We start from the raw sequence: 13663 nt of genomic DNA on the forward strand, positions 1-13663 counted from the left end.
CTCCTTCATATTGATGCCGTAGGTACCGCGAAAACAATATAAGACTAAATACAGAATACACAAAGGAATGCAAGCAATCATTCTTCCCTCGACTCATATGTGAATATAACGTTAACATTCCATAATGAAATTTGACTGGGAAGTCCGTCTTCCATGCAGTTTACAGTATATGCATAGATGTGCATGTTCTAGCCAAAACATAGAAATGCACTAGTAGAACATGAAAGATTACGAGTCTGAAAAATGACTCAGCACAAATGAATTTTTATTGTTTATTTCTATGAGGAACTCTAGAGATGATAGTGGAAACCGTATGTGAAATAGTCTCTAGAAAGAGGGATCAAACATGGTAATCAGATGTTTTTATAGACCACATGCCTCGGGAGTCGCAGTGAAGGAACGTTTCAGTGAAGATTTAAAGAGTATCACGAGTGAGTTTCCGAATGATGCTACTGTAGTATGGGGCGACTTCAGTTTGCCAGCTATAGACTGTGAGAGGAATGCGATTAAAACTGATGCAGTAATAGGTATTTGTCTAACATCTATGTGAACGCCTCGTCTGAAAACTGCTTCGAGCAGTTAGAGAAGCGATTCTTGAGGGCAACATCTTGGACTTCGTAGAATTAAGAGATTCAAGATTTCGCAATCAGTAAATGCAAAGGAGAGCGTATGGCTACCATACCATCGTAGAAAGAGAGATAGGATAGAAACTGTAGAATATCTAAGGAAACCTCTTCACATAATCACCTCTGAAGGCAAGGGTAAGGGTGTGGAGGATAAATTGATGTAATTCGGAAGCTTTTGTTCCTCAAACTGCGCCGAGCAAGGTTTTATGGGCTGGAAAAGACGAACCTTGTTACTACAAAACTAACAAGATCTTTATTACACGTTTCAGCGAAGTCTAAATGGAGATGACAAACAGAAGCTGAAATATGCTGAAACTAACGTAAGAAGAGCAATGCCAGAAGTGTTCAATGAATTCGAGAGTAAAATGTGATGTGACTAAAAATCCCAAGAACATTTTGTCACACGTGCCGACAGTCAGCGGATCTGAATCATCTATTCAGTCACTCTGTGACCATAATACCACCGAAACAAACACCAAAGATAAGACGGAAATACTGAATTTAATACTCCGGAATTGTTCCACCGTGCAATATCCTTCCCATCCTACATCTGTCAATAGATTATCCATCGCAGTGCTGTAGTGCCCAACGTAGTAGTCTGTATTCTTCACGGATGAGCTCTCATTCGCACGTGATGGTGTGTTCAACAGCCGCAAGAGCCACGTCTGGAGTGGACATCACCACGTCACCCTCATCGGTGGCCAACAGCGACGATTCCCTGTCAACGGACTGGCGGGCACTGTATGCGGCATGAATCTTCCAAGTGGTGCGTCCTGCAACACCAAATACTACGGCTGACTTCTTTCTAAAGCACCTACCACACAAGCAACAATAATTTCCCCCGTTCGATTTCAATTACATCCGATGTAATGCCCCCAGAAATGCGCAGAGCGCTGTTCTGACCACGACTCTTACTTGCAACGTATCGATGACATTGCACAGGCGCCGTTCGTGTTCAGGTACAACAGCGCAATCTACAGGACTGGCTAGCATCAGCATTTATGTTCAAGTATACACCTGTCGCCGTGTTTCCGCGTTTTTATCCAGCCCCTATGTGCCTCGCGAAGCGAACACGACGAGAAAGTCGGAGAAATTACGAACTGCTAAGGAATTTTATTACAGCCAACGGCCTTGCCGCAGTGGTAACACCGGTTCCCGTCAGATCACCGATGTTAAGCGCTGTTGGGCTGGGCTAGCACTTGGATGGGTGACCATCCGGTCTCCCGAGCGCTGTTGGCAAGCGTGGTGCACTCAGCCCTTGTGAGGCAAACTGAGGAGCTACTTGATTGAGAAGTAGTGGCTCCGGTCTCGTAAACTGACATACGGCCGGGAGGGCGGTGTGTTGACCACATGCCACTCCATATTCGCATCCAGTGACGCCTGTGGGCTGAGGATGACACGGCAGCTGGTCGGTACCATTGGGCCTTCATGGCCTGTTCGGACGGAGTTTAGTTTTAAGGAATTTTATTGACACTCATTCTTGCCACAAGCCATTCACGAATGGAACATAGAAATTGGAAAATCATAGCGGAAGCAGACGTATCCTCTGCCACATACAGTAAAATGACATGCGGAGTGTAGATGTAGATGTAGATCTTCGTATAGTGATTTATAGCATGGTTAATGTAACACAAAACCAAATGCTACAACACTTACTTTGCATGTATGATTATCGTTCTTCTTTGAAGACATTTCACAATATTAATTAAAGAAGGCTGCAATTTTATCGTTGCACTAACTCAGTAAATTAAATCTTCCTAGTGAGGTCTTTTCTGGAGCAACAGCGTCCTTGTGCCTCCATTAGAATTTATTAATTTTTACAGAAAAGTACGGGACGTGTTCAAGACTTTCGGTCAACTTTTATCTGTTTCACATACAAAAAGAGCATCACAGTATTATAGTTTTAGCCAGAATAAGTAAAGCCCTAGCAACGTAAAACTTACAACCGCAGAAGTGAAAATGTCTACAAAATAATACTTGAGCTAAATCGGTGCGCTAATACTCGTCCATACTGGTACACACCATGGTTAGAAAGCAAAGGGGACGTACATAGAATTCCAGGAACTGTATCGACCTAAAGAGCTGTACACAGCTCATTTAATATACTAGCATGTGTACAGCTATTTAGGTATATACATTCATACATATTTTAAAAGTGGATATACGTATCAGTATATGTTCCATGGCAATGGGGGTAAGAACTATCTATCTCTCAAACGGGTGAGGGTGAGGACGAAAAAAGAGCGCAGCTGACGACGCAAATAGCCAGACTATATCCAGTATTTGAGAAAGTGAATTTTAATCAACTTTACACGTTATTTATAATTTTTACCAGACTTTCTCTCGCCCCTCCCCCGTTTTCGAAATTGTAATAGAAAAAACGTTTATCACTTACTGCATTTTCACTTTTCATGCACTAAAATCGCCGCATCAGGTATGATCTTTTAAATTATTATTTCTTTACTACTAATTATATTGGCGACATAAATGCAGACAATTTTCGCATATACCATTCAATGTACTTGCATGAATATATAATCGTGCGACACATAATTCAAGAGTTATGACGTTATATGCAATGAGATGCGTGAATAACTGCTGCTTAATGTATGACCTTTTAAACTGTTACTGCTCAACTACTATCTCTACTAGCGACGCAGTTTGCAGAAAATATTTAGCATACTTCTGAATATACTTGCAAAATTATATCACTGTATGACATATGGGTCAGGAGATATGACGTCAAAACATTGAGTTCAGTGAAAACGAAAATGCAAGGCGAATTCGCTGGGGTTACAGGTGAAACATGTCTACAAATGCGTGTCAAATATGTTAAATGCGTGTTAAATAAATATGACATGAGAGTACGTGGGCAAACAAAGCGATAGAAATGTGCTTCTAAACCACTGCACCAGTTTCAAACAAACTTGGTGCAGGTATTACTTATTATCTGAAAAACATACTGCAGCGCTAATAACCAGCAATATCCCATTGGAGTGGAGGGTGATGATGTGCATAGAGATGGTAGGAGAAGGTGACAGATAAAGAGAGAGAGGGAAGAAATAAACAGAGAAAGGTAAGAGGAGAATATGGACACAGAGGGAGAGGAGGAGATGAGTAGGAGCAGATGGTCAGAGGGTGTAGAACGGACGGACAGAGAAAGGAAATAGGAAGGGACAGACAGAGACAAGGCTAAAAAGTAATGGACCAAGAGAGGGGAGAGCAGGAGATGTACAGTAAGAGGAGGAGGAGGAAATAGAGAAAGGTAAGAGGAGGAAATAGCTGAATGAGAACTCCACCGACAAAATTTTGAAGGTTGTTCAGTGATATTTTCTGAATATTTTAGTATAAGTGACATGGGGTCTCCTGTGGCTCGGTACAGGGTAATGGCATTTCGTTCGAGTTCATGACCCTGTTTACCTTCGTATCTGTATTACACTGAACATATCTGCAGAACAGTGCAAATGCTAGCAGTATGCACTGCGTGTCTTGTTTGTTTCGAAACTTGTTTCATTAACTTGCTGTCGAAAACTGCTACACTCACTCCACTCTTCGCGCTCAAATTTGCCCTCAGTGCTGATCAGCTCTTTTTTTTCTTTATTTTTCTGGCAGTGTTGCTTGGACGTTAACAGCGATACAAAGAGATTCACTGATATATGGCTTGTAGATACACACATCTCGTTCGGATTCATTGATTGCAATAGAAGAGCAGAGAAACGACGTTATGATTTACTGTTTTCGGAGACACGGTTCACATCGTAGTACCTTAGCACCTGTCTGACAGTTATTGCATTGCTTTGTGATTTGTGTTGTACAGTGATTCCAAATTACATTATTTTTCACTGTTGTGAAATTATTTCCACGGAATCAAAGGTAACTGGGAATAACAGACCGAATAAAGCATAATTACATTATCACTCTCCAACGTGCTACCGAAGACCATCCATACCAAAATACTCAGAAAATATCCCTGAACAACCTGCCGAATTTTGTCGATGGAATTCTGGTTTACGCTATATGTATTTCATGCATATACACAGACACTGAGACTGATAACGAAAACATCTTCCCATGCATATGTGCCAACAACAGGTAATTACATCGCTTTAGCGCTAAGTGGTGTTACAGGGCTATACCTGATTGATGACAGACATTGAGCATAAAAGGAATTATCTGTGTTTTCCATGTCATTAATCAGTCTTGCCCTCAATGAAATCTCGGCAGTTTTGATACCTTGTTTACAATTAGTTATAGAGTGGCCCAATAACAATAGTGAATGAGAAAAAATTAAGGTCCACCATCGCTCTATTTCCCATTATTTTAGACTTATAATGCTGTTATGGGATCATACTAGTTAGTTTGACAAACTGTATTCTTTTCAATGTGATTGACTCCTAGCACTTTTCGGTTAGCTGGGAGGTCGTATAAGAGCATATGTACATTACCGAAAAGGAAATTTGTACAGCCTTCTAGAGGTTTCCAATTCAAATAAGAATTATTTTTACAACGGCGCATACGGAGTACATGAAACGATAACATCTGCAGATCAATAGTACAAGTGGTTCTGTGAAAGCAGGTATCGACCCATGCTGAAATACCCATATCATTACGCAGTGTAGCGTCCACGGGTGGCAATGCAGGAGCTGACTCTGGGATCCAGTCGATCGTACACATGGCGAATACTGTCCCGGGATACGTTATCCCATGCCTGCCCGAATTGTTCACTGAGTTCTGTAACAGTTGTTGGCTGACGAGTCGCATGATTCATTTCTCGTCCCATCACATGCAGCACATGTTCCATTGGAGACACGCCCAGAGATCTGGCTGGACCGAGAAATTGCTGCAGGAGGGCTAGAGGTAAATGGAAATGAGCGTTTGGCGTCATTGGCCGGGAGGCCCCTTACGGGGCAGCTCCGGCCGCTTTAGTGCAGGTTTTTTTACAGGCGACGCCACATTGATCGACCTGCGCGCCGTATGGGGATGAAATGATGATGAAGACAACACAACACCCAGTTCCTGAGCGGAGAAAATCCCCGACCCAGCCGGGAATCGAACCTGGGCCAGTAGGACGGCAATCCGTCACGCTGACCACTCAACTATCGGGGCGGACGGGCTAAGAGGTATGCGGGGCAGTAAACCCATTGCTAATAACCAATTCGCAAGAGTTCGTTTTGAGACGTCTGGGCTCGAAAGCCCTCTTATCTGTGCTGTGGCAGCTGTACGATCTGCCACTGCTGTCCTTTCAATACGACGATCCCGGCCGGTATCTGTGCTGCATGGACGTCCAGAACCTCGTCTACGTGTCTGAGAATGTTCACGTGACCACTGATATCAAAATCGTTGCACAACTGGCAAGCACGCCCAACTTGTGCTGCAACTCTCCAAGAGGAACTTCCCGCCACTCGGAAGGCCACAATTTGACCACTTTCAAACTCGCCTATTTATCTACAGGAAGCACGAATGCGTCTGTGTGGCATGGTTCCCTGCTTGCTTCACATCATTTCCGGCACACTGAGCCTTGTGATTCTCACCACTCCCTGTTAAAGGGCAGACACAGATGGGACCCTGGTAGCTATGACACTGTTCTGTCTATTGGTGGACGACGCTGGAACCACTGTCAGTAGAGGTATCACTGAACACTTCTGGCATTACTCTTCTTACGTTCGTTTCAGCAAATCTCAGCTTCTGTTTGTCAACTACACTTTGACTTCGCTTAAATCTGTAATGAAGCTTCCGAATTACATCAATTTATCCTCCACACCCTTCCCCTCACAGGTGGATATGTGAAGTGGTCTCCTTAGATATTCTACATTTTCTCTCCTATTTCTCTTGCTACAGTGGCATATTAGCCATATACTCTACTTTGCATTTACTGATTGGGAAGTTTCGTATCTGTTAGTTACTACTAAGTCCAAGATGTTTCCCTCAAGAATCGCTTCTCCAACTGCTCCAAGCAGTTTTCAGACGAGGCGTTCAGATAAAAGCAAGACAAATACCTACTACTACATCAGTTTTAATCGCAACCTCTCGCATTCTGTAACTGGCAAACTGAAGTCTCCCCACACTACAGTAGCATCACCCGGAAACTGAACTGTGATACTCTAAATTTTCACTGAAACGCTCCGGCACTACGACTGGTGAGGCAGGTGGTCTATAAAAACATCCTATTACCAGGTTTGATCCCTCTATTCGGAGATTATTTCACATACGGTTTCCACTACCATCTCTAGAGTTCTTCATGTAAGTAAACAATAAGAATTCATTCGTGCTGAGTCACTGTTTCACACTCTTAATCTTTCATGTTCTACTAGTGCATGTCTGTGTTTTGGCTAGAACATGCACAACTATGTGTATACTGTGAAGTGCATGCAAGACGGTACCTCCCAGCCAAATTTCTTTAAGGAATGTTAAAAATGTAACGGAAAGAATAGGGAGGATCTTGACGAAGCGCCGGCCGAAGTAGCCGAGTGGTTCTAGGCGCTGCAGTCTGGAACCGCGTGGCCGCTACGGTCGCAGGTTCGAATCCTGCCTCGGGCATGGACGTGTGTGATGTCCTTAGGTTAGTTAGGTTTAAGTAGTTCTAAGTTCTAGGGGACTGATGACCTCAGCAGTTAAGTCCCATAGTGCTCAGAGCCATTTTTTTTCTTGACGAAGCGGAATATTAGCGTAATTTACAAGCCCACCAGGAAGATACAGGAATACCTTAAGGCTGCCAAGGACGCTCGGAAGCCATTGGAAAAAGCTGGAGTTTATAGGATCCCATGCAGCTGTGGAGATGTTTATGTGGGTACCACTAAAAGAACTGTTTCAAAACGTTTGGAAGAGAACAAGGGCACTTGTAAAGAAGGAGAAACGGAACGATCAGCTGTTGTGGAGCCTGCTTTCCAGCCAGGTAACCACCATATTCGTTTCGAGGAGACACAAGTACTAGCTGCCACAAGCGGATATTACGAAAGGCTCTACAGGGAGGCAATCGAAATAGCCAAACACCCTAATAATTTCAATCGAAAGGAGGAGGGCGTGAAATTAAACGGTATATGGATGCCGGTGTTGAAGAAGAGGTGTACCACCCGTCCACTACTGGGTGATGGCAACGGCGATCGACGGCAGCGGACAGCGGCCAATTGCACTGACGTTTCAAAAACACCCGACGTCACGCCTCGGCGTGGGAGCGCGCGGACGCGGAATTTAGCGGCAGCCAGTAGCGAGCCAGTGGGTGTGTTGGACCTTCCATCGAGTTACAGACCCCCTTGAAGATGTCCTCCGCAGACTGGGACGAAACGTTGGGAATTGACACAGAATTCATCAACCGACCACGGCATAACAGCCCGGATAATTATAAAGTACATAACGTTATATTCACATACGAATCCCGCAGGTGACATATGCCGCCATCGGATCAAAATTGACGTCGCCTTTCTAGGTGCACAGATTTCTTTTTTTTTTTTTTCATGCAGTGTCTGTTACTAGTGGGTAGTCAGAGACTACATGAGAGATTAAAAATACGTCTAGCCATTATTCTAGAAGCACATTTATGCTTATAATGCGACTCACGTCGGAAAATAAGAGAAACTTGATAAGAAAATTTCTGTTAAATGTCGAGAGTTACCAACACTCTGATGCGACGAGCTCGCAACGAACAGAATTCAAAATGTATCAGGTGAAAAGCGAATTTTTCCAAAGCGCGTATCACCGTCACGAATGGGTTAAAAAAATGGATGGGTGGTGGTCGCAGGAACCGGATACTGACGCGTCAGTTCTCTGGCCGCTATCAGCGCGGCTCCTACTTCCTAGCGGCGGCGGGGACTGGAAATTCATCAGCCTGCTGCACCGGCCTAAAAAGGTCGGGTAGCTGCACAGTGGATGGGCGCGGCTATCTCTCGAGAGCCGGCAGCCGGCAGCCGGTAGGGCCTGCACACTGCGCGGCCCGCTGTCTGGCGTTTATCACAAGCAGCGGCGACACAGCGCCGCCCCCGCGCGGCTGGCAGCTTTTAGCTTTATCGCTAATTCCCGGCTCCGCGGCGCCGGGGCGCCGGGCACGTCACAGGCCGGCCACAGTCCAAGACGACGAGTCACGAAACGCACGCCATTTTCCCACAGTTTCGCTAGTGCAGCACCGCAAAGCGGCTGGCGTGTACACTACTGGCCATTAAAATTCCTACACCAAGAGGAAATGCAGATGATAAACGGATATTCATTGCACAAATACATTATACTAGAACTGACATGTGATTACATTTTCGAGCAATTTGGGTGAATAGATCCTGAGAAATCAGTACCCAGACCAACCACCTCTGGCCGTAATAACGTCCTTGATACGCCTGGCCATTGAGTGGAACAGAGCTTGGATGGCGTGCACAGGTACAGCTGCCCATGCAGCTTCAACACGATACCACAGTTCATCAAGAGTAGTCACTGGCGTATTGTGACGAACCAATTGCTCGGCCGCCATTGACCAGACGTTTTCAGTTGGTGAGAAATCTGGAGAATGTGTTGGCCAGAGCAGCAGTCGAATATTTTCTGTACCCAGAAAGGCCCTTACATGACCTGCAACATGGGTCGTGCATTATCCTGCTGAAATGTAGGGTTCCGCAGGGACCGAATGAAGGGTAGAGCCACGGGTCGTAACACATCTGAAATGTAACGTCCACTGTTGGAAGTGCCGTCAATGTGAAGAAGAGGTGACCGAGACGTGTAACAAATGGCACCCCATACCATCACGTCGGGTGATATGCCAGTATGGTGATGACAAATACACGCTTCCAATGTGCGTTCACCGCGATGTCGCCAAACACGGAGACGACCATCATGATGCTGTAAACAGAACCTGAATTCATCCGAAAAAGTGACGTTTTGCCATTCGTACACGTAGGTTCGTCATTGATTACACCATCGCAGGCGCTCCTGTCTGTGATGCAGCGTCAAGGGTAACCGCAGCCATACTCTCCGAGATGATAGTCCATGCTGCTGCAAACGTCGTCGAACTGTTCGTGCAGATGGTTGTTGTATTGCAAACGTCCCCATCTGTTGACTCAGTGATCGAGACGTGGCTGCACGATGTGAATAAGATGCCCGTCGTCTCGACTGCTAGTGATACGCGTCCGTTGGGATCCAGCACGGCGTTCCGTATTGCCGTCCTCAGCCCACCGGTTCCATATTCTGCTAACAGTCATTGGATCTCGACCAACGCGAGCAGCAATGTCATGATACGACAAACCGCAATAGCGATTGGCTACAATCCGACCTTTATGAAAGTCGGAAACGTGATGGTACGCATTTCTCCTCCTTACACGAGGCATCATAACAACGTTTCAGCAGGCAACGCCGGTCAACTGCTCTTTGTGTATGAGAAATCGGTTGGAAACTTTCCTCATGTCAGCACGTTGTAGGTGTCACCACCGCCACTAACCTTGTGTGAATGCTCTGAAAAGCTAATCATTTGCATATCACAGCATCTTCTTCCTGTCAGTTAAATGTCGCGTGTGTAGCACATCATCTTCGTGGTGTAGCAATTTTAATGGCCAGTAGTGTATAAACACACTGTTAAATTGCTGTGTATTGTGTATAATGAGTGGAGGACCACATTCAGAGTGTAGGTGGCGTCGCATTTTAGAGCTTATTCTGCCGCTGTAAGCATGGAAAATCGGTCCATAATGTGGGACGAAACGAAATGTTTTCCCTTTCTTTCGGCAGTGTGGTATGGGCACAGTTGACATATTTTTGTTTCAGCCTCCCCATTTAGGAGGCTTGTAATTTCCCCACATTTAGTACCATCATGCCTTCAGGTACCATTTACAATCCCTCTATTAGTTTTCAGGCCAACGGCCTTGCCGTAGTGGTAACACCCGTCGGATCACCGAAGTTAGTGCTGTCCGGCTGGGCTAGCACTTGGATGGGTGACCATCTGGTCTGCCGAGCGCTGTTGCAAAGCAGGATGCACTCGGCCCTTGTGAGGCAAACAGTCAAGCTACTTGACTGAGAAGTAGCGGCTCCGGTCTCGTGAACCGACAGACTGCCGGGAGAGCGGTGTGCTAACGACATGCCCCTCCGTATCCGCATGCAATGATGCCTCTGGAACTGAGAATGATACGGCGGCCGGTCGTTACCGTTGTGCGTTTCGAGGTCTATTCGGACGGAGGAGTTGATAAGTTTTCACGTGACCTTTGTGGAGAGCGCATGTGACGTTAGTGGCCTCTCAAGCTCATTCCGCCCGATTGCGTCTCACTTACAGACGTGTGCATTTTTCGTTCTTTTTCATCCGAGTTGTTACTCTGTTCACTTGACGGACGAGTAATTTGAATTCTGTGAATGGATCGTGAAAATGTGCAGTATTCTGAGCTTGACTGCTCAGGCTCAAATGGTTCAAATGGCTCAAAGCACTATGGGACTTAACATCTGAGGTCATCAGTCCCCTACACTTAGAACTACTTAAACCAAACTAACCTATGGATATCACACACATCCATGTCCGAGGCAGGATTCAAAGCTGCGACCGTAGCAGCCGCGTGCTTCCGGTCTGAAGCGCCTAGAACCGCTGGGCCATTGCGGCCGGCGGCTGTGCAGGCACATTACGCCTGAATATCCTGTTCTATCTTTTAAACTCCAGATTCTCCACGCAGTTATGGCTCTGAATTATTACGATTTGTCCAATCTACACCTACATAGGCACTATGCAAGCCACCGTAAGGTCATTTGCCTTCATGTTCCTCTCGAAAATAGAACTAGAGTAAAACGACTGTTTATATGCCTCCGTATGAGCCCTAATTTGTGTATCTTATCGTCGTGGTCCTTACGCGCAATGTATGTAGGCGGCGGTAAAACTGTCCGGCAGTTAGCTTCCAATGCCGGCTCTCCTATTTATTTTTAATAGTGTTTTTCGTAATGAACGGCGCCTTCCCTATAGGGATTCCCATTTGAGTTCCCGCAGCAACTCCGTAACACTTACGTGTTGTTCGAACCTAACCGTAACAAATCTAGTCGCCCGCCTCCGAATTGCTTCGATGTCTTCCTTCAATCAGACCTGGTGCGGATCCCAAACACTCGAGCAGTACTCAAGAACAGGTTGCACCAACGTCCTCTACGCTGTCTCCTTTACAGGTGTACCACTTTTTCCTAAAATTCTCCCAATAAACCAATGTCTACCATTCGCCTTCCCTACCACGCTTCGTACTCGTTCGTTCCACCTCATATCGGTTTGCAGCGTTACGCCCAGATATTTAGTAAATGACTCGACTGTGTCAAGCAGGACGCTAGTAATACTGTATCCAAACATTACAGGTTTGATCTTCCTACTAATCTGCATTAAGTTGCGTTTTTCCATCTTGAAGAAATTCAGGATTTCGTGATGTGCAATGACCCCATGCTATCTGAGGATCTTGGTGATGAGAGTGACATTAATTCACAAGAAGAGATGGAAGAATGTGAATTCCGTAATGGAGTAAGGTGGTGAGGATATCGCGGAAGATGTAAGAGACAAAAGAAGAAGAAACTTTTATTTTGGAAGAGTTAAGAAGACCATGTGCGCCAAGAAGCCATCTGTGAAAAGACATCGAAAGGCATCACACAAATCACCAGTCATCCTCCTGGACTCATAGGAAATGCCAGGGGCGCTAGAAATGCAGTTGAATGTTGGAATAATTTATTCGCTGACGACATCCTTGATACGGTTGTCAAATACACAAACCAATACGTTGACACCGACAAGGTTCGTTTCTCCAGATAATCCTCTGAAAGGAGTATAAGTTTCAGATGACTGCCTGCCCGATTCATCACCCTTGTTGTGGTAGATAATCGTTTTTGCTGGCTGTCGCGATCCGTCGCCTAAGCGCAAAAGCAGACTTCATGTGTCTAGCAGGGAACTGCGTATAGCTTGAGAGCCACAACAGAGAAGCTGGAACTTCAATTTTGAGCAGTGTTGCTTTCGACACAAGGAGCGTGTGAAGTCGTTTCTCTGCGAACAGAGTTGTTATCCTGTTTACGGAAGTGAAGATTCCTTAGCTCTCTGTCGAGCCTGAGACACAAGGAAGTGCTTCTTTACAGGAGAACACTTGGGCTGAATTTCTATTCATAGGTAGTGAACAAAAAAAAATCTTGGCTTGTCTTCTGCCTTGTACTAAAGTAAATTCAGCCCTAGAAATTTGTGAATGGAATCTTGTGTCCACTGTGTAGGCAGAGAATTGCAGGAACGCCACGTACATCATCTGCACAGTGGCCAACACCATAGGGAACGTTCCACCAAGTTTTGACATTGCTTATGGAACTGTGAGAAACTTCCATGAGAAACGATATTTTTGTTATACTAAAGTTTATTTTTCTAATTTGGTGATCTGGACGCATTGCAAGTATTTCTACGTGCCTGAGAGTCAACATTTGATTTCTGTGTCATGAATTTTAGAATAGAAGGTGAAGAAAAACTTTTGTTGGTGTGTGTTTTAGACAGCTGCTTAAAACCCGATGGTCGCCTTGGTGCGCTGTAGTTGCTACGAAACTGGCACCAGGCTCTGACGCGACCCTCAACCGCTGGCGCAGTTAAGCGGTATGTGAATATGCCAGTCGATTGTATAGATTCAGCGCAGTAAGACCGATCGAGAGTGGGACATGACAAAAAATAGGAATAGGAACTGTCATGTTTGGACGTGTCTATGATGTCAGATGAAAGAAGTTACCCGATTTGTTGGTGTTACGACGAAGACTGACAAACGTGGCCTCAAGGAATAGCACACTACTGACAGCCATGTAATACTGAGCGAAGACAGTGATCGTACAGAGATCCTAAGTAAAGAGAACCTGTGTCACATCTTGTCTATTGTAAACCCCCGTGATGTCTGTAGAATGTAGCGTGTGTATATGTGGTTGCCTAATGATGTTTCTGCATCGAAATTTTCACGCCTAGAAATGATTAAAATGACGCTGACATTGACAACCAACACCTAGAGATTTCCATAAAACGAAATACGGTGTTGTGGTTTCATTACATATCAGTTTAACAGTCATTCCTATCGGAATGCTACCAAAATGAATCACATTGTGATACTGTA

General features: G+C 45.1%; 1 pseudogene; it reads left to right on the forward strand.

Moving 5' to 3' along the window:
• The first annotated feature begins 1747 nt into the window (after positions 1-1747).
• LOC124546194 lies at positions 1748-1865 on the forward strand (annotated as a pseudogene).
• Positions 1866-13663: the final 11798 nt, after the last annotated feature.

The sequence above is a fragment of the Schistocerca americana genome, chromosome 8 (assembly GCF_021461395.2).
Source record: "Schistocerca americana isolate TAMUIC-IGC-003095 chromosome 8, iqSchAmer2.1, whole genome shotgun sequence".
Lineage (NCBI taxonomy): Eukaryota > Metazoa > Arthropoda > Insecta > Orthoptera > Acrididae > Schistocerca > Schistocerca americana.